Raw genomic sequence first — 22,157 nt, 5'->3', positions numbered from 1 at the left:
ATGACACTATCTACCAATGGCTACGGAGGCACAGCGGCATAGCAGGCAATCACCGCGCGGATGAGGTCGCGCGAACTGCTCACCACAACGGCGATTTAGTGTCGATCAGACGATTCGAGATCAGACGCAGCGAGCAGGCTTCGCGCACTTGCGCGGGACATCACGCTTGCCGCGTGGAATTCCGACCAATTTTGCAATTCCCGTTTAAAATCCTTAGACCCAGATCTGAAGCTCCGGCTACCATCAGGCCTACCACGATGAGAAGAAACTTTGCTGTGTCGCCTCTGGCTTGGTGTAGCTTTCACCAACCATTACTCATTCTTAATCGGTATGGCTGATAGCCCTGCATGTGCCATCTGCGGGCATGACGACACTATAACCCACATTCGATGTGACTGCCCTGCCTACACCACCAAAAGGCAGTCTCTCAGCCGTGGACTGGAGCGCCTAGACCCACGCCCACTGACGGAAATGAAGATTCTCGGCCACTGGCCGCGGCGGTCGTCGGCGGAGAAGGCCTCCAAGGCACTGCTCCGCTTCTTGAGAATTTCTGGCCTGTACGATAGGCTGTGACTTCAACGAACAGTGACGTTTTTGAGTGACTTCAATTTTCTGTTACTCTCCTTTCTCTTTCTTTCTTTTATCCCCTCACTCCTTTCCCCCCGTGCAGGGTAGCAAACAGATTATTCTTTCGGTTAACCTCCCTGCCTTTCCTCTTCCACATCCTCCTCCTCCTAGCTGGCCTGATACAGGCGCAAGCGCCTGTTTTCTGTGCCTTGCCTGGACTACCTGTCTCTCTCGCCGGTGATAAAAGCAGCGAGCTACAAAGATGTCACGACTGGATCCTGCCTGCAGTCAAGATTTCTGCGCATGCCCCGACATCTGGGACGGCGGAACAGGTGGTCCATCACGCCTTTATAAGGAGCGCCGCACTGCCGATCATCTTCAGTGGGCTTGGCAGCAGCACATCGGAAGCGATGTTCACCAATAAAAACTTTTTGCTGCGCGAGTTGGTTGATTTTGCTTGAGCGTGTGCTTGTAGCGCGACAAAAACAGACAAGGGACAGAAGACGAACGGGACAAGCGCTACTCTCAACTGGTTTATTCAAGATTCGATAGCACACATTTGTACATTTCCCTTCTCCTTCAAGAACACAATCACGAGAACACTCATGCGAATGACACGCAAAAAATCCACACGCTTGCATCAAATCAGGCTATCTAAAAAGTTATACTCGTTAGAGCACATCTTCACCGAAGGGCTGCTGACGCAGTCCGGCCCTTTCTTTTTGATATGGAACGCCTCTATCAGTTATCGCGTTAGCGCGTCTTTGCTTCGGCCAATGACCTCTGTCTTGTTTAGAATAGGTGAGCATTTGCATGATTTGCAGTGAACTACCATATCTGTTCCGCTCCCATTGTCAAGGCATTTTTCATGCTCGCGCAGGCACTTGTTCAAGCATCGTCTGGACTGGCCAATATAGACTTTGCCACATGAAAGTGGAATCTGATAGAAGCTGAAAGTGGAACCTGATAGGTTGCGATGTTCACCAAACCGTTCTGTTTTGTTGTAAAGGTTTGTGCATATATATGCCTACTAAATGCTTTTGCAGCAATAACCGCTTTTTGGTGTTGCTGCCATGCCCACTTTGCATTACAAACTTTTTATCTGAAGTCTGTGCATTTAAAATGAATTTATTAGTAGGCAGTGAAGTTGAATCTAAACCAGGTCCGACACAGGAAGAATGTTGCTTCAACTTCTTTCTGGCCAGTCCAGTATGACTGCCTCTATTAACACATTAAAGTTTAAGTGAGCGCGTTACCAACCTAGAAGCCAAGCTATCATGTCTTGCGACATGAAACACAGAGGTCAGTAACCTGAAAGCAACTATAACTGAACTTGAAAAAGACAGGTCATACAGGCTCAAAAAGATGGATGACATAGAAAACAAAAGCCGTAGAAATAACTAGCTCCGCTGCGGTTTTGAGGAGAAGGACAAAGAAACACCTGTTGGTCTTCAGAATATTGTTACAAAAGAGCTGCTTGAAGAAAAACAATAAGTAGAAATTAATAGTATGGAAACGTGCCACAGACTCGGAAGGAAAATCTAAGGACAAAAACGACCTGTAATCATGAAGTGTCAGCACTACAGAGATAAAGTTAATGTACTACGGGCATGCTCAAAGTTGAAAGGTTTCGATTTTTCTGTGGCTGAAGAGTTTTCTAGCCGAATTCGTGACATTAGAAAAGGGCTGTGGCAAAGCTGTTCAGAGGAGAAGGCTAACGGCGCTAAAGTGAAACTGGTATTTGATAAACTAGTTGTTGATGGCACTATGTTTGCATGGGATGAAGCGAAGGATGAGCGCGATACTATTGCTAAGAAGAGTGAATGACCGCGTACAGTTGCGAAACAAATATTCACGCTAATAAATGTCAACTACAGAAGCATTGTAAACAAAACTACACAACTTGAAGGTTTGCTTCTGACTTATGACGTAGAAATTGCTGCACTTACCGAAACTTGGCTAAGTTGCAACATATTGTTACGTGGCGGCCAGCCGAAGAATGAGGCGTGATGAGCGATGGATAAGAGATGCTTTAATGACCGCTGGCCTAGCGCGAGCGCTCCGTACCGCGGCACTGCCAGCTTTGTCTTCTTCGTAACAATATTTGATAGCGAATTTGTTCCAGGAAACTACCGAGTGTTTCGTAAAGACCAAGATGGACGAGGCGGAGGAGTAGCCATTTTATTCAAGTCTTTGTAAATTTTACAAAATTAATGTTCGTTATATTCTAGGAGCCATTTACAGGCCACCTAACTCCTCCGCTGTAAACTCTTGTAAAGTGTTTAACTACTTGTAACCAGTCAAAAGTTATGGTGATATCAAGCACTGACTGTTCAATAATGTTAGTAGAATAGGAAATGGAAGTCCAATCTGTGCTGGGTAGATCAAAATCTCCAGTGAGTAATAGCCTATCATTCAGTTTCACATGGCGCTGTAAGTATTCTTCTAAGTTCCTTGGGAGCTCAGCGCAGGTTTGGTTTAGTTTTTGGGGTTTAACGTCCCAAAGCAACTCACGCTATGAGGGACGCCGTAGTGAAGGGCTCCGGAAATTTCGACCACCTGGGGTTCTTTAACGTGCACTGACATCGCACAGCACACGGGCCTCTAGAATTTCGCCTCCATCGAAATTCAGTCGCCGCGGCCGGGATTCAACCTGCGTCTTTCGGGCCAGCAGCTCAGTGGTTACGGCGCTCGGCTGCTGGCCCGAAAGACCCGGGTTCGATCCCGGCCGCGGCTGCTGAATTTCAGACACTGCGACCCCATACAAGGCACCTCCACCTAGTGCTTGTAAGGATCGGTCCCTTACGGGCTGATACAAAAAATACCTCCTGTTCCCTTTTAATAAACGTTTTTATCACCACCCATGAGAGAGAGAGATGTGGGCTGCAGGCATTGACAACCTTGTGCCAGAAACGTGGCACTGAAGCCATAGGCCACCGGCATTCTTTGTGTTCATTGGCGTTGGCGTTGACAGCGTTTACACTCCGACCATTTTAAGGAACGGAAATGGCCATTATTGGCTCCGTGGGTCAGCGGACGGTTAAATCGCGCTTATAGGTACGTGGGGTGATGAGAGAGAAAGATGTGGGCTGCGGGCATTGACAACGTTGTGTCAGAAACGTGGCACTGAAACCATAATCCGTCCGCGTTCATTGTGTTCACTGACGTTGACAGCGTTTACACTCCGATAATTTTAAGGAAAGGAAGGGCGCATTACTCGCTCCCTGTGTCAGTGGGCGCTTGAATCGCGCTTATTGGTACGGGGCTGATGAGAGAGAGAGAGAGAAATGTGGGCTGCAGGCATTGACAACGTTCAGAAACGTGGCACTGAAGCCATAGGCCGCCGGCATTCTTTGTGTTCATTGGCGTTGGCGTTGACAGCGTTTACACTCCGACCATTTTAAGGAACGGAAATGGCCATTATTGGCTCCGTGGGTCAGCGGACGCTTAAATCGCGCTTATAGGTACGTGGGGTGATGAGAGAGAAAGATGTGGGCTGCGGGCATTGACAACGTTGTGTCAGAAACGTGGCACTGAAACCATAATCCGTCCGCGTTCATTGTGTTCACTGACGTTGACAGCGTTTACACTCCGATAATTTTAAGGAAAGGAAGGGCGCATTACTCGCTCCCTGTGTCAGTGGGCGCTTGAATCGCGCTTATTGGTACGGGGCTGATGAGAGAGAGAGAGAGAAATGTGGGCTGCAGGCATTGACAACGTTCAGAAACGTGGCACTGAAGCCATAGGCCGCCGGCATTCTTTGTGTTCATTGGCGTTGGCGTTGACAGCGTTTACACTCCGACCATTTTAAGGAACGGAAATGGCCATTATTGGCTCGGTGGGTCAGCGGACGCTTAAATCGCGCTTATAGGTACGTGGGGTGATGAGAGAGAAAGATGTGGGCTGCGGGCATTGACAACGTTGTGTCAGAAACGTGGCACTGAAACCATAATCCGTCCGCGTTCATTGTGTTCACTGACGTTGACAGCATTTACACTCCGATAATTTTAAGGAAAGGAAGGGCGCATTACTCGCTCCCTGTCTCAGTGGGCGCTTGAATCGCGCTTATTGGTACGGGGCTGATGAGAGAGAGAGAGAGAGAAATGTGGGCTGCAGGCATTGACAACGTTCAGAAACGTGGCACTGAAGCCATAGGCCGCCGGCATTCTTTGTGTTCATTGGCGTTGGCGTTGACAGCGTTTACACTCCGACCATTTTAAGGAACGGAAATGGCCATTATTGGCTCCGTGGGTCAGCGGACGCTTAAATCGCGCTTATAGGTACGTGGGGTGATGAGAGAGAAAGATGTGGGCTGCGGGCATTGACAACGTTGTGTCAGAAACGTGGCACTGAAACCATAATCCGTCCGCGTTCATTGTGTTCACTGACGTTGACAGCATTTACACTCCGATAATTTTAAGGAAAGGAAGGGCGCATTACTCGCTCCCTGTGTCAGTGGGCGCTTGAGTCGCGCTTATTGGTACGGGGCTGATGAGAGAGAGAGAGATAAATGTGGGCTGCAGGCATTGACAACGTTCAGAAACGTGGCACTGAAGCCATAGGCCGTCGGCGTTCATTGTGTTCATTGGCGTTGGTGTTAACGTTTCACACTCACATAATCTTAATGAAAAGAAGTGAGCCTAACTGGCTACCTGGGTGAGCGAACGCCTGAATCGCGCTTATAGGTAGGTGGGGTGATGAGAGAGAGATGTGGGCTGCATGCGTTAGCGCTGACAACCGTGAGCGAACTCTCGCGATCAATCATTAACTGCCACTATAGTGTACTAGAATACTCTCTAGTGGCGCGAGCGGCGAGGCGCAGACAAGCCATTTTCCAACAGACGCCATCAGATGGCGCCACCGCAACTTTTCCTAGGCACGGGAATTCGCGGAGTGTTGAAAAGTTCGTCTGTTATCTTGCGTTTTTCAGCTCATGTACTAATTAGAATCGCTCATTTATTCTTTCTTGCTGTTCTCCACCTGTTAGTTACAATGACTAGCCTTGTTAAGGATTAAAACGCATGTCCGAAAACCACGTAATTAAGCGAGGATACAACGTTCCTACTGTCGCGTCGTTGACTAAACTCCAACTTCCGGAGTGATTTTCTGGCGCGAAACGCGATCGCAGAATGCCAACCGGTCAGCATCACATGCGGAGCAGATTATTTGCGCGACCATTACTGTGGTTTGAAGATCAAAACCCGAAAGCAATGCCATTTAGAGTGTGTACCCACCGTCATTTATTGCTCACACAGTTTCAGAAGTAAACCGTTTAAGCTAAATTTTATGCTGCATTTTGAGCTCATAAATCATTTAGAGAAGTCAGTTCGCTTGTAGATATGATCTATTTACCGCTATGATGTGAGTTTTGGTGCTGTTGTTGATTTAGTAATAATTATAAAATTGATGTCACAGCTTGTACACATGAACACCATATGAAGCTTTTATTTGCAACTGACTTCAGTGCAGAAATGATAAAAAAAAATCTTGTTTGCAAAAATCCAAAACTTCCCTGCCACTGACTTGTTCAGCACCTACTCAATTTAAGGTGCTTTGACGCGGTATGTGAGGTAGCGCAAAACGGGACAAGGGACGCACACAACATAGACGCCTGCTGTCGCTGGCTCCGTTAATGCTCTTCGTGAAGAAATGCAGACGAGTTGTGAGGTAAAATGCTGTTATTTCTGCAGCTATGGTTTGAGCGTGCTCAGGGCATCCAAGCAACGTACTTTCGCGCGACGTAACCAGCAATTTAAAAGGTTAGCCTGCTGTCGCTTGATGCCACAACAACGGAAGAATGGTCAGGCACAGCTTTTGTGAGCAGTGCGTCGGCTGCGTTCAAGTTTCCGGCATCGAGAAATCTGTCAATCAGTTTCTCCCTCCCAGAGCAAGTGTCCTGCTCACCAGCATCTGCATTCAAGAACAGCGGGCTCGCAGTTTCCTCCTGACACAGAGTGCGCAAGGTTGCTGAAGCTGACACAGTTCACTGTAGCAATGAATTGCTGAAGTGTAGGATGAGTATTGCATCCCGATGACTGCCTGACGATGCCAAAAAGATGTTCCACGGGGTCTTGGCTCACCCTGCTTGTCATTACTTGACTACTTCAACAGCGATAAGGTACTGCACTGCACAGTGTTACACGCAGTCCAGTTACTGCGGACTGACTTAGAAAGCCCCGCTGCCCATTTGTGTGGCGTTCCCACTCTGACAGAAAGGACAGAAAAGAATTCAACTTCTCGGCTGATGCATAGGAGGCAATGCTTCACCTGGAAAGCGTCATGTCATGACTTGAATAACACCATGAATGAATGGTCCTGCAAAAGCAATTTTACAATGAGATGCATGTACAGCTAAGAACCAATCAAAGTGTTACGTTAACACAATATTTAGCTAAAACCCAAAGTGGCAGTGGTTTAATCATGGTTCAACCGAGATAGATGAGCGATAGCTCGGTTTTGCATGGTTTATCGTTTGTTTTTGGATTCTACCCGTTGAGACCTTTTAAACGATATGAGTTGCTGCTGTATCGCGGATTTGTTTTAGTCATAATTAACTAACGGAACTTAATTAGGACCTGCAATTATCGTAGTTGAATCGTACTCGAAATAAGCTATCCATCGATATATGTCTTCAAACTGCAGCATAAAGTTCAATATCGAATCACAAGTAACTTTTTATTGGCAGCTAATTAAGACTTAAATTTGCCCAATGCAATGATACTCAACAGAAGCTTTTCGATATATACTGGTGCGGCAAACAACGATGCTTTTGGCGCGCCCGGGTAGCCGGTGCGGCAGCCTGGCGCAAAAAAGTGGGAATCAGTTCTTCTTATCTCCATAGCTTCGTCAAATTCCTTGTCATTGGTGCAACAAAGATCCTGCTCACTGCTAGCACTACTTAACAGCAAGATACGAACGCTGAAGTGAAATTATGTGCGTTACAGCGCGCGCGCAAAGCGAGCTAAACCACCCATCGCATTGCCATGTCCTGCCAACGCGCGCGCCGGAGGCTAGGAAAAGGCACAGCAGCGCCCCTGCCGGCCGTCAGTGTCAATTCGCTTCACCCGAGCTGGCCCCAGCAGCCGCCGGTCGCGCCACTAGAAAGTATTCTAGTTCACTATAACTGCCACCTACCAGGGTGGCAGGGTGGGTGGAGACTTTAATGCAGGTATAAAGGCAAACAGGTATTTCTTACCCCATATGCGGGAGAACATCCCGTTCCTGTCGCCCGTAACGCCTCCCACGGCTGTGACAACCTCGCGAAATACTTGCAGAGACCTCGACCAGGCATTTATACAGCAGGTCGAGCATATATCGATCTATTTCTCCGACCACAAAACTTCCTTCATGACAATCAAGAACTTTTAGAGGAGGGCTTATTGAAGAAGGAAAATGTGTGGAAAATAACAAGTTGTCTGTAATTTCTTGCTCGAATTCTTTGCCTCAATCCGTTGAAAAGATGGAACAGCTCGAACAGCTCGGCCAGAGACAGCTGCGCTCAAATTTCGCATTAGGAATTAACGTAAATGTCTTCAATTTTTTTATTCACCAGCACCAGAATGCCGCAGTGTGCTGGTATCCACTGAAATGTTCTGCAGTGGCCTGCGACAATAGCCAAAAGATGTAGATACCCGATGTTCACAGGAATGGGCTGATAATTTGTTCGTCAGCAGGTTGGATAGAATGTGGAGAGATGCTTTGGAGTCGTTAAAGATAACCCCCATCGGCTAGGGGTTCGCGTAGAATATACGAAACAGCATCCTTAATGCCGTGAAGCTCAGCCGTCGCAGATGTCTTCCGCTGCTGCCGGTAAGAAAGGGCATGGCTTGTTGAGGGAACATAAAGGCCACGGGAAGAAGTTTCTGGAGTAGTTGAACCATCGGTAAAGATGTGAGTATGCTGCGTATATTACTCGGTTAAGTAGGCTAGCGTAGCTCGCAGAAGCGCTGCCTGTGGCATGGGGCTCTTTTCATTCGCACCTGGAATAAACAGCTTGACATTTATAGGCAAGAGTGTCCAGGGGGCAAAGGACAGAGGCAGTAGCTTCTGTGGCTGATTAATAGTGGGGAGGGGCAGGAGATGCACAACTTGGCCAAAGCCAGATTTGCAGTGATTGAGGTGAACAAGGCATAGTAAGTGCTTCTTCCCTTGGAGAACATGGCGGAGATGTGTACGCATAGTTTCTTGGGCAGTAATCACATGTAGAGGGAAACAGCTTGCTTCCGCTACTGAGTAGCAATTTTGGTTACATGAAGACCACCCCGGACTGCTTAGAAAGAACGGCTAAGTCAAATCTTTATTTCCATCAAATCTTTATTTCCATCGGTGCTACAGATGGAGGGCTACGGAAAAAAAACTGCCACTTGGCAACTTGACGAGTCCGCAGCCCCATATATAAGGCAGCGTGTAGACAGCACCAGGTAATGAAAAAAAAACGAATCAAGACACTTCATCAGTCCACAACAAAGGAAAAAAGTCCTGAGCTAGATAAAACAAACATCAGAATAGATGAAATCAGGTTAGTCAATCGGCAAACATGTCTATAAGTTTAAGAGTGGAACAACTAAATAAATCAAATCAGTGACTAATAGTAGTTTAACACAGATGGCAGAGAATAACACAATCGCTCCATACCAAAATTCAAGCGTGGTACAGCAACCTTCCAGTTTTCTCCATGTCTGGTCTGATAACATTTAGCATTTCCTTCTAAATGTGCCAAGGCATCCAGGCTATGAATATTTTTTTTCACTTCATATTTAAACCGAGCACTCAAGCGGTAACGGTATAGCTTGTGGGCTGTGATAACATGAGCACTGTGAAAAAATTCTGCAGTGGTTGCATTGTAGCCAGCATTCTACACGTGCCGTAGATACCGTTTTTGCAATGGAATATTTTTTGTGTATTAGAGAATGTAGTTGTGCCCCACACAAGCTGGCAGTAGTTGACGTGTGAACAGAACAGAGAATTATAGACCAATATTTTTGTTTTAGTAGGAAGGATATATCGGAGACGACCAACTACACCGGTTATTCGAGCAAGTTTCACTAATACAAAATTCACATGAGATTCCCAGGACATATTGGCAGTGAATATCACACCAAGACATTTGAAATTGTCAACAATGCCAACAGGATGAGAGTTTAAAACAATATCAGCATGAGGAGGTACAGGTTTATTTTTCGGCCGGAAGACAACTGCTTTTGTTTTATTTTCGTTAATCTTCATGTAATTGGATGAGGACCATTGCTGCAGCTGGACTATGGTGTCGTTACAATCAGTGATGAGTTTATCGATGCGATTACCAGAAAAAAATATGCTAGTATCATCTGCATATATAATAAATTTGGCGTATATAAATTTGGCGTATATAATAAATTTGGAAGAAAGGAAGAGAAAGAGCTGAAGGACGCTGGTAGGCTTCCTGCTTCCATCCTGCTCCGACCGATCCCCTCTGTGAATAAACCCCCGTGCGTGCTAAGCACGTAACAGTTTGGTGGAGGTGCCCGGTGTCGACCACGGAGCATTCCATCTACCGAAGGAGCCGTAGACTCGCAGGCTTCCCACCACTGCCATTTGACATGCCTGGAGACGACAATGCCGAGCAACCCGGGATATCCACAGCGAACAACTGGCCACATTATCGAGAGCCCCGCACATTTTTTGGAAAACCTGAAGAGGACGTTGACGAGTGGCTGAAACACTACGAGCGGGTGAGCAAATACAATCGCTGGAACGCGGCTACTAAACTGGCTAACGTGGTGTTTTTCCTTGCTGCCACTGCCCTTGACTGGTTCGACAATCATGAGGATACACTGAATTCGTGGGCTACCTTTACAACCGAGATAAAGAAAAATTTTGGGGATGAATCGGCAAAGAAGAAGCGTGCGGAACAGACATTGCATCACCGCGCGCAAGTACCAGGAGAAACTTGCACGGCATACATCGAAGCCATCTTAAAGTTATGCAAGCTAGTTAACTCCAGTATGCCTGAAGAAGACAAAGTCGGCCACCTTCTAAAAGGAATTGCGGAAGATGTTCACAATTTCCTTATTAGCAAAGAGAGCCTGAGCACCACCGCTGACGTTATAAAACATTGCAGAACATTTGAAGGTCTTAAGCTGCGTCGAATCACCCCTAAATTCGGAAGATTGGCCAATGTCACCTCTATAGCCAGTGTTGAAGCCTGTCCTCCAAATTCTATGGCTGATATGATTCGAGAGATTGTGCTCGAGGAATTGTCCAGATCCCGGAACACCTTCTGCCGCACAGAATATCTGCGGCACAGTTCTGCACCAGAGGAAGATGTTGCCGCCCTGTCGACTCCGTGGGCTCAACCTAACCGCACTTTGCCCATGGACGATCGGAACATTGCCCAACGTTATGGCCACCAGCTGACGGAAAGGAGGCCCACCTACCCAGAAGACGTGGTTCGTCCGCAGCGAGATCCTGGCTCCAGCCAATGTCGCGACTTTGTTCGCCAGGACTTTTATGGCGGTCGCTGGCGCTCTCAACCTTTGTGCTACCGGTGTGGCATTGCAGGGCATATCGCTAGATATTCGTTAGTGACTGCGACATTGCAACTAGCGTGGAAAGCACAAGGACAGCGACAAAAGGAACCGACGGGACAGCACGCTAGCGTGCTGTCCCGTCGGTTCCTTTTGTCGCTGTCCTTGTGCTTTCCACGCTAGTTGCAATGTCGCAGTCACTAACGAATTCACACCAACTAGCCCAACTGTCTTCCATGATCGCTAGATATTGCCGCCGTCGTTTCCCGACTTCTCAAGACTGCCAACCCCCGGTGCATACTTACGGACAACTGCACACCGCGCAGCAGCGACCCCCAACGTCCGCTTGGGAGCCGTACCGTCCGAGCAATTTGCGGAGTTCATCACCTGCATCTGACCGCAGTGTGACGCCGCCACCTCAGCGCCAACGGAGGTCACCTTCTCCTCGCCGTCGTGCATCCCCTCCGCCTCCGGGAAACTAGGAGGCGCGGCCGATGGAGGTGAGGCCGCCGGCGAGTCGATGACGTCCTCTGCAATATACCTCTGCCCGTGTTTATGTTGAAAAACAAACTGGAAGTGTTTATTGATGGTGTGAAAACAGTGGCTCTTGTAGACACTGGTGCTACCGTATCCGTTATGAGTTTGAGGTTTAAGAACCGTTTAGGTAGGAAAGTGATGTTTAGTGGTGACCGTGCAGCGTTATTCCGTGGTGTCGGTGGTGAACCTTTGGTTCCACTTGGTGTGTGTGCTTCGGATGTTGTTATTGGTGGTCTAACGTTTAGAACAGAATTCGCAGTGCTACCACGGTCAACGCATGATGTGATTCTTGGGATTGATTTTCTGCAAGAGTGTGGTGCAACTTTAGACTGTCGTACGGGAGAAATTGCTTTGAATTCTTCACTACTTTCAGCTCTTGTGGATAACTCGACACCGGATTTTGGAGCATTTGCGGTGGAAGAAGACACTATTGTACCAGCTTTCTCCGCAGCATTCGTGCGGGTTTCCTCTATTCACAATCAGTGCGAATCTTTTGAAGCTGTGGTAGAGCCTATGACACTCACCTGCTCTAAGAAGAGTATCGTCGTGCCTCGTTGCGTCGTTCCCGTGGTGAGAGGCCGTACCGAGCTGTGGACAGTGAACCACTCTGAAGAGCCAGCTGTGTTGCCCCGGGTCCTCAAACTCGCCCGTTTCGAGGAAGGTGTGTCAGGTTCCGTCGCGACGTTAACCAACTCCGTCAGTGAGCAGCACGTGAAAAGAGATATGGAGACCCAAGTTAAGGCTATGATTAATCAGACTCTTCCCACAACCGAGCGTCGCACTCTAGTGAAACTCCTTCTGAAGCACGTGTTTGTGTTCGACTTTGCTAAAGACGATTCAACACCACCGCCTACCAGTCGTATTCATCACACGATCAACACCGGCTCCGCACCTCCTATACGCCAGAAGCCCTATCGAGTCTGAGCCACTGAACGTAAGTTAATAGATGACCAAGTTCAAGAGATGCTAAAGCGAGGCATAATTCGAGAGTCTTCCAGTCCTTGGGCAGCTCCAGTTATCCTTGTTAAGAAAAAAGATGGCACATCGAGGTTTTGTGGAAATACGGTGACAATATTAACAATGTCATTAATATACAGATTAAATAGCAAGGGGCCCAATATGCTGCCCTGTGGGACACCACAAAGCAGTGGCAGGACTGGTGATCCCGAGTTGTTTATTTGGACTACTTGACATCTATGGGATAAATATGATTGTAATAACTGTAATCCACACTCTCGTATACCGTAAAAGTCCAACTTCTGCAGCAGAACATCATGATTCACCAAGTCGAATGCCTTGGAAAAATCGACAAATAGGCCGACTACTATTGCTTTGCTTTCAAACCGCGTTAAAATATACTCTTTCTGGTGAAGCAGAGCTAATTCAGTAGACATATTCTTCCTAAAACCAAACTGGTGTTTCGTTATTAATTCGCAGTGGTCAGCAAAACTTAGAAGCCTACAGTGAATTATTTTTTCAAGAGGCTTAGAAAATATAAGTAAGAGAGACACCGGACGGTAATTGCCCAATTCATTTCGGCTTCCCTTTTTAAAAAGCATTACTACTTTTGCAGTTTGCATTTTCACCGGAAATGTCGATGTCGTCAGACATTTATTAAAGATATGCGTTAGAACTGGTGCTATGACATCTGCGACATACTTTACTGGTTTTATTTGAATTGACAGACCAAGGTGCTGTTTTTTTATTTTTTATTGTTGAAATTACTTCCTGTTCATTCACCGGCTGTAGAAATATTGATTTTTCGTTCCGCGTGCTGATATACCGACACCCATTTGAGGAACTGCGTTGAGTACTCATACTTGTAAGAAATTTATTGAAAGCATCAGCCAGTTCCTCCTCATGCAAAACTTTGCCATTAATTTTTAGTTTAGAAATGCAGCTACGTTGGTTATCGCGACGCAGTAGCGTGTTTAATTTGTCCCAGAGAAACTCACTCGGCACATTTTTGTCGTCCAAAAAACGCGAGAAGTACTCTTTACGTGCAGTGGGCACCTTTTTCGTTAGCTGGTTCCGATACCTTGTAAAGACGATCAGATCATCAGCGTTGCGGGTGTTTAAAAACTGCCTGTAGAGCTTATCTTTTGCTCTCATTTCTTGGTACAGTTCATGTGTAACCCATGGCTTTCGAATTTTTCTACTCTTTTTGCGTCGTTTAACAGGAAAATGAGCATTGTACAATCTTTTGAAGGTCTCTAAAGAAACATTGTAGGCGTTGTTAGTATATTCAGAACTTCGCGCCAGTCTATTTGAAGCAGCTCACTTCTAAACGCATTGAGAGCCGTATCAGTTACTGGCTGTTAAAGACTGTCAGCCGACGAAAAGTTTAGAGTGCGGAAAACTCGTAAACAAAGGAACACTGAAAGATGATCACTGATGGAACACGATAGGGCACCAGCTTTTATATCTTGCGATGAAAGGTTTGTTATAAATATGTCTAGCACTTACTCACATTCAGTTGTTATTCTGGTGGGTACATTAATAACGTTGTCAAACCCATATGAGATGAGAAGGTTGCTAAAATTTGTACTAATAGGAGTGTTAACGCCCATATCAATATTATAATCACCCGCGGTGATCAGCTTATCCTTGTTCTCTACATCAAATGAAAGAAAGCCTTCATAAAAATCAAAAAATGTTGAAATATGACTGTTTGGTGGTCGATAACAGACGAATATATTACCTTATCTGCAATTAAAATTAACACTTCATAGTCTGGAGTCACTATGCTAAATGAATCAAGCAGTTCGCAGTCCATTTGTTCCAAAGTGAGGATTGCAATGCCACCTCCGCGACCACAAGGGCGGTTGACATAGTACGTATTGTAGCCCTTCATTCTGAAAACGTCACTCTCGTTCGTGCTCCATGTTTCGCTGAACATAATAACAGAAAAGCTAAAAGAAAATTTACTCAAGAATTCTTCTAAAGAAGAAGTTTTGTTGCGGACAGATCTTGCGTTTAGGTGTACACATTTTAGTGTGGAAGACTTAAAATTAGAAACCGTAATGTTCAGCTCATCTGCAGAGTAAAAGGTGTGCTCATACATCTTTGCCCTCTTAACTTAAGTATAGCATTCAGTGCATACTTCATTCTGGCTTAAGGCGATCAAGATTCTTGAGGCATTTAATATGAATTGGGTTTGCCCCATCCATCATCCGCACAAAAACCTTTCCATGGGTGTACCATACATATTTAAACTCAGCCTCTTTCGCCCAATTTTTTGTTGCTAGAAGCAGTTCTCGGTTGTGCCTGGTTAGGTTTTCTTGGATGAAGATTTTTGGCTTACTGTCTTTTAGGTTGTTCTTCTTATTCAACCACGATTCCCTGATCGCCTGCCTTGTGAAGCGCACGATTATCCCGGGTGTCTTATCTTTCTGAGCGGGCAGCCTGTGTGCCGAGACAATGTCTTGTTCGACGAGATGAGGCGTGTCGAGCTTATCTGCAACCTCATTCAATATGGTGAGCAAGTTTCCATCTTTCCGAAAAGGAACACCATGAACTTCAAGATTAAGTTGCCTATTTCTAACCCCAAGCTCATTTACTTCTCGCTGAAGCTGAACCTGAGCTGATTTCTAAACTAAAGCTCATTTACTTCTCGTTGAAGCTGAACCTGAGCTTATAGGTTGTTTTCTTCCCTTTCCTCCAGTTCTTGCACCTTCGTTCTGAGCACTTTTATCTCATTCTCTTGCACACCGATTGTTTTTTTCAAATCTTCAAAAATGGCAGACATGTGCGTGACAGATTCCTCTATGGCTTCCACTCGAGTTACGAGGGCTGGTAGGCTTTCAAGCTTCAGATTAATAGATGTAAGGATAGCCCTTATATCTCCATCGGTCTTACTTTCATCACTGCAGCTACCATGTGACGTCGAACTCCGACAATCTTGGCGTCGCCACGCTTTCTTGGCAGCGTCAGATTTTTCCTTGAAAGACTTTTCCGCTATTCCAGCACATTTTCCGAAGTGGTACTCCCGTGCGCACTCTGAACAAGCCACGCGTCCCTCGCTCTCAAGAAGGACCACATTACAAGTGCAGCAGACGTCAGACATGGTTTTCCCTGCGTCAAGATGTCGCCAGAACCAACACAGGAAAAAAACACTACAGGTCTTTGGCAGCGACCGCAGCACAAGCACCATCAAATAGAAGAATACGAGTACAAACTAACCTGCACAGTTTCGATAGCAGTGTAAGTGATGATGCTCGCAGGGTGCTGCCGCCGCTGCCAAATGACCGCTTCGCCAGGTGCTTCTGATTTATATCCGGTCGATGGCTCCGTTAGGCGCGCAGGCGCACTTGTTGCTTGCAGCGGTGATAGCAGCAGTGATTTCGTTCGAAGCCGGTAGTGCGGCAGGGCAAGGTGACGAGTGGCAGGAAAATCCAGGCAGCCCGCCGCGTCCGATGGGGCCGAGCAGCGTTAGACGATCCGGGAAAAGACTGCTCTCCGTCGTATCTGCACAGTTTCGACAGCAGTGTAAGTGATGATGCTCGCAGGGTGCTGCCGCCGCTGCCGCCGCTGCCGCCGCTTCCGCCGCTGCCGCCGCTTCCGCCGCTGCCGCCGCTTCCGCCGCTGCCGCCGCTTCCGCCGCTGCCGCCGCTTCCGCCGCTGCCGCCGCTTCCGCCGCTGCCGCCGCTTCCGCCGCTGCCGCCGCTTCCGCCGCTGCCGCCGCTTCCGCCGCTGCCGCCGCTTCCGCCGCTGCCGCCGCTTCCGCCGCTGCCGCCGCTTCCGCCGCTGCCGCCGCTTCCGCCGCTGCCGCCGCTTCCGCCGCTGCCGCCGCTTCCGCCGCTGCCGCCGCTTCCGCCGCTGCCGCCGCTTCCGCCGCTGCCGCCGCTTCCGCCGCTGCCGCCGCTTCCGCCGCTGCCGCCGCTTCCGCCGCTGCCGCCGCTTCCGCCGCTGCCGCCGCTTCCGCCGCTGCCGCCGCTTCCGCCGCTGCCGCCGCTTCCGCCGCTGCCGCCGCTTCCGCCGCTGCCGCCGCTTCCGCCGCTGCCGCCGCTTCCGCCGCTGCCGCCGCTTCCGCCGCTGCCGCCGCTTCCGCCGCTGCCGCCGCTTCCGCCGCTGCCGCCGCTTCCGCCGCTGCCGCCGCTTCCGCCGCTGCCGCCGCTTCCGCCGCTGCCGCCGCTTCCGCCGCTGCCGCCGCTTCCGCCGCTGCCGCCGCTTCCGCCGCTGCCGCCGCTTCCGCCGCTGCCGCCGCTTCCGCCGCTGCCGCCGCTTCCGCCGCTGCCGCCGCTTCCGCCGCTGCCGCCGCTTCCGCCGCTGCCGCCGCTTCCGCCGCTGCCGCCGCTTCCGCCGCTGCCGCCGCTTCCGCCGCTGCCGCCGCTTCCGCCGCTGCCGCCGCTTCCGCCGCTGCCGCCGCTTCCGCCGCTGCCGCCGCTTCCGCCGCTGCCGCCGCTTCCGCCGCTGCCGCCGCTTCCGCCGCTGCCGCCGCTTCCGCCGCTGCCGCCGCTGCCGCCGCTGCCGCCGCTGCCGCGCTCGCAGGGTGCGTCCGCGTTTCCATTTAATTTGTCCTTCTTGTACCTTATCTCAAAATGATACTGCTGCAGAATCAGGCTCCACCTCAGAAGGCGACTGTTCTTTGATGTCGAAGTTTGCAGCCACGAAAGGGGACAATGGTCTGTCTCTACGACGAATTTGGAGCCTCCGAGGTAGCATTGTAATTTCTGGATAGCCCAAACAATGCAAGCGCACTCTTTTTCCGACGCGCAGTACGCCATCTCTCGAGAGCTGAGTTTTCGGCTTAGGTAGAGCCCGGGATGTTCGTTGCCGTTGTCATCCCTCTGGCAGAGAACTGCACCTAGCCCTCGATCACTGGCATCACACTGGACCGTGAATTCTCGGTCGTAATCAGGAGCTCGCAATATCGGGCGACTAATCAGTGCTGCCTTCAAGTTTAAGAACGACGCTTCCTTTTTTTCGTCTCAGACTACATTTGTCGGCTCTGTCCTGCGGAGAGCATCGGTCAGGGGGCTTGCAAAAGCTGAATAATCACGGATGTAGTGATTGTAATATCCCGTGAGCCCTAAGAATGCCCGAATGTCCGTCTTTGTTCTAGGCCGCGGGTAGTCTGCCACCGCCGAGATCTTAACCTCACTGGGTTTCCTGAAACCTTGGCCTACGTTGTGACCCAAATAGTCCACTGTTGCTCTCGCAAGGCAACACTTCTCGGCCTTTACAGTCAGCCCAGCTTGACGCAAACGGCTTCGCACTGCTCTCAGATGCGATACATGGTCCGCCCATGAATCTGAGAAGACAGCAATGTCAACCAAGTAGGGCACCGCAAATGCTTCACAGCCCTTCAGAACCCTATCCATGAGGCGGGAAAAACAAAAGGGAGCATTTTTGAGCCCGAAGCTCATCATTGTTGGTTGATTACTTCCCGTTGGAGTGACGAAAGCTGCGCATCTGCTGGCGCGCTCAGTGAGCGGCCCTTGCCAGTACCCTCGAGTAAGGTCTAGCATGGTTGCATAGGCTGCTCGGCTGACCAGTTCCACTCTCTCCTCAATATTGGGAATAGGGCACACTTGATCCTTGGTGAGAGTATTTAACTTCCGATAGTCTACTACCGGCCTTGGGTCTTTACCCGGAGCTTCCACCAAGATTATAGGCGAAGCGTATTCGCTTTCGGAGGGCTTGATTACTCCTAACTCCAGCATGCGCTTTACCTCCCTATCAAGGATATCTCTCTGCCTAGGAGAGAGTCGATAGCACCTTGACCGTACTGGCCTCTCGGAGGTTAACTCGATATCGTGCTCAATCAAACCAGTCCTTCCAGGCCTGTCTACGATGCAGTCATCAAACTCTGCTATCAGTTCGCCGAGATCAGACAACTGATTTTCTTTTAGTTCTCCTCTCTGCTTAGTCCTCTTGAGAAGTCCCTGCCTGCTGCTTTCCTCTCCGCTTAGACAGATAAGGTTGTATTCCATCTCCTCAGGAAGGTTAAGCGTTAGATTTACCGCTGCTTCTCTCTGTACGTAAGGCTTCATTAGGTTGCAGTGGTAAATAAGCACTTGTTTACGCTTTCCTGGGGTTTTCACCACGTAATTGGTGTTAGAGAGCTTGGCAACTACTTCTGCAGGCCCTTCCCACTGCACTTCGAGCCTATTTTGCCTTGAAGCTCTCAGCAACGTTACTTTGTCACCGATGCAAAACATCCGTTGACGAGCTGTCCGATCATAATAGACCTTCGAACGAGCCTGGGCTGACTTCATGCTGGCCTCCACGAGTTCTTTAGTGTTATGTAGACGATCCAGCAGAGTCAAGACGAATTCTACTACTGTCGGGTCTTCCCCGCGCCCTTCCCAGGCTTCGCGTACCCTTCGCAAAGGTGAGCGCAGTCACCTTCCGTACACCAACTCGGCGGGGCTAAATCCTCTGGATTCATGCGGCACTGACCGCAAAGCGAAAAGCGCAGCAGGTAGGCATGCGTCCCAGTCGCGTTTGTTTTCGTAGCATAGTCCCCTAAGCACACACTTTAGAACAGAATGCCACCTTTCTACGCTGTTGCTCTGCGGATGATGGATTGAGCTATGCACTATCTTAATGCCGCACCGCTCTAGAAATGAGGTAGTAAAGGCACTTGTGAACACACTACCCTGATCACTTTGGATCTCGGAAGGAAATCCGACTCGAGCAAAGACTGTTAACAGTGAATCCACGACGCTCTCTGACGTCACCTCGCCCAGCGCGACAGCCTCTGGAGACTTCGTGGCAGGGCATAACATGGTGAGGATGTAACGACACCCTGTCTCTGTCACGGGAAGTGGCCCAACTACGTCTATCACCAACCGGTGAAACGGCTCAGTAATGATTGGGACTAACACCATCCGTGCTTTCCATTTATCTTGCGCCTTTCCTACCCGCTGGCACGTGTCGCACGACCTCACAAAACGCCCCATATCCTTAAAACATCCAGGCCAGTAGTACTCTTGCAAAAGCCTCTGCTTTGTTTTCAGGAGTCCCAGGTGGCATCACCACGAATTGCCGTGAGAAATTCGAAGTAAGTCTTGTCGGTACTTCTGCGGAACGACTAATTGGTCTCGCTCCTCTCCCCGCTTATCCGTGTATAAACGATAAAACACACCACCTGGGATTTGGAAAGCAATATTCCCCTTTGCTCTCTTATTTGTTCTGTGAAGCTCTCTGATCTCCTGTATTGTCTGGTCATTGGCTTGCTCCGTAGCCAGCTCCTCTCGGTTCCCGCTCAGCAGCGTCGTGAAACTACTTGACACTGGCGGCAAAAGAGCAGTATCGATGATTTCCTCGTTCCACGGTTCGTTAAGCTCACCACCAGGTTGACCGGTCTCGGGGCCCTCACTAGCGCGATTTCCTGAACCCTGTTCATCCGTTTCCTCCACCAGTTTCATTGCTGTTTCCTCCGTAGGGGAATTCTCCTGAGTAAGCTGTGTTGCAAGTTCTCGCGCCTTCGAACGTGTTAATGCCTGCACAACTCGGTCTCCAAAAAGGATCCCCTTCTCCCTTAGTAACATATCAGATTTGTTGGAAAACAAATACGGATAGCATTTAGGTAGCTTTCCTGAAACTGCAGCTTCGGTTGCAAGCGTACCGAAAGGGCCCTCAATTACCACTGTCGCTATAGGCAAGCAAACGCTTTGTTCGTCCACTACCTGGCGGATCCATGAACATTGGCCTGTGTAGTCGGATGGTGACACATACGGCGGATGGACAACATCCATCGTTGCGGCTGAGTCGCGCAGCACCTTGCATGGCTTCCCGTTCACTACCAGGTCATGCATGTAAGGTTCCAGCAGCTTCATATTTTCAGAAGGGTATTTTCATCGCAGTCACTGACATACGAGAACGCCACCTTTTCTTTTCGGCAGTTCATTGCTATGTGACCCGGCTCATTGCATCTGTAACAAGTGAGCGGCCTCCTAGCCTCAAACGCGGCTTTTTCTTTCTGTGCTTTGGCCCCTTTTGCACCCTTCTCACTGTCGTCCTGTTTTTGAGGTTTGTCGGAAGGAACCTTCCTTTCTTCCTTCTCGACTGTAGAGCTCGCAAAGTGCCTCTCGGGACGATAATTCGTACTCCTTCCGAAATTACGGGGCCTATCAACTCTAGTGGTGTTGCTAAACTGCCGGCGCGAAGCGTACTCCTCAACGAGTTCGGCAGCTTTCGTCGCCGACGCTACGTTGTCCCGGTCCCTTAGCCAATTTCTCTCCTCTTCAGGAAGGAAGTTGCAAAGCTGCTCCAACAAAATTCTCTCAACTACAGCGTCCCGGTCACTATATGACTCCGTACTCTTTAGCCACTCAACCAAGTTCACTTTCAAATTCTATAAGAAATCGGGATAGCTCTCGTCCCTCGACTTCTTAGCTCCCCGAAATCTTTGCCTGAACGCTTCGGCGCTAAGTCTATACTTTCGTAGAAGGCAAGCCTTGACCTTCTCGTAGTTGTCCGCGTCCTCCTTGCTGAGCCGCGCGACAACCTCCGCTGCCTAGCAGGGCAAAACCGTCAGTAACCTTTGAGATCAAGTCTCTTTACTGTAGGCAAGGTTCTCGCAGGTTCGTTCAAAATTTGCAAGATACAGACCGATATCCCTTGATACCACATATGGCTGCATGTGATTAGACATCTTGAACCCAGTCTCCTTGCTGAGAAGAGGTACCACTTGCTGGTGACAATTGCCCGACCTCTTGCTGAACTCCATTTCTAACTTACGGAGCTCAATCTGCCGCTCCATTCTTTTTGCTTCATTCTCCTGCTCTTTCTTATGTCTGAGCTGCTCTTCGTCCCGCTCTTTCTTTTTTTGTTCGATGAGGCTCCATGCTTCACTGAGCTCCTCATCATCTGCCCCCAAATCAGCAATTGCCTGAATGATCACGAGTTTTCGTGCCAAACCCTTTGTCTCAATCCCCAATTCCTCACACAACTGCAACAGGTCCGGCTTCTGCAGCTTCTGCAGGTCCATGATAGCTCTGAGTCTGGGCTATATCCAAAACCACTATGCCAAAAATACCAAACCTCTAGGATTTAAGCACAGGTCTCTACCAGTTCTAAGATTTAACCCTCTTTTAGAAGCTGGTTCACATCAGAGGAAAAGCCAAGCACTCACCCGCACATGTGATCATGACCTGAGACAGCTGCCCTCTCGCTGGCCGACCGTTGTTGCCGCTTAAGCTTCAGATCCCACCGCTGATCACCAGTTGTCGTGGCGCACAGGAAAGCTCGAACCCGGGCTCCATTTGGTAGCGTGTTGAGTCGTCGGGCTGAGGAAAGTCTGAAGCTTCGAAGGTTGGGGAATACGAAAACAAGCAGGTTTAATGGCCAGAAACTAAGACACTTATTTCCATAAATTTACAAAAGAAGAGCAAGGAATCAAAAGTTAAGAGTTCATGACGTCGAGCGACTGGATGAGCCTTTTACGAAGGGCCCAGAGCGTCCGTGCTCACTTTGGGCGCAGGTTAAATAGCCCAAGGCTCCGCCCTTTCCCCAGGCGGCAATTCATCGTGACACAAAAGATTGGCACTACACATCACAGCCAACGAAGACACCTGTTGTAGAGCCCACCCGTGGGAA

The sequence above is a fragment of the Amblyomma mixtum genome, chromosome 10 (genome assembly GCF_055824585.1).
Source record: "Amblyomma mixtum isolate Tamu chromosome 10, ASM5582458v1, whole genome shotgun sequence".
Lineage (NCBI taxonomy): Eukaryota > Metazoa > Arthropoda > Arachnida > Ixodida > Ixodidae > Amblyomma > Amblyomma mixtum.
This window is presented reverse-complemented; position numbering follows the sequence as displayed.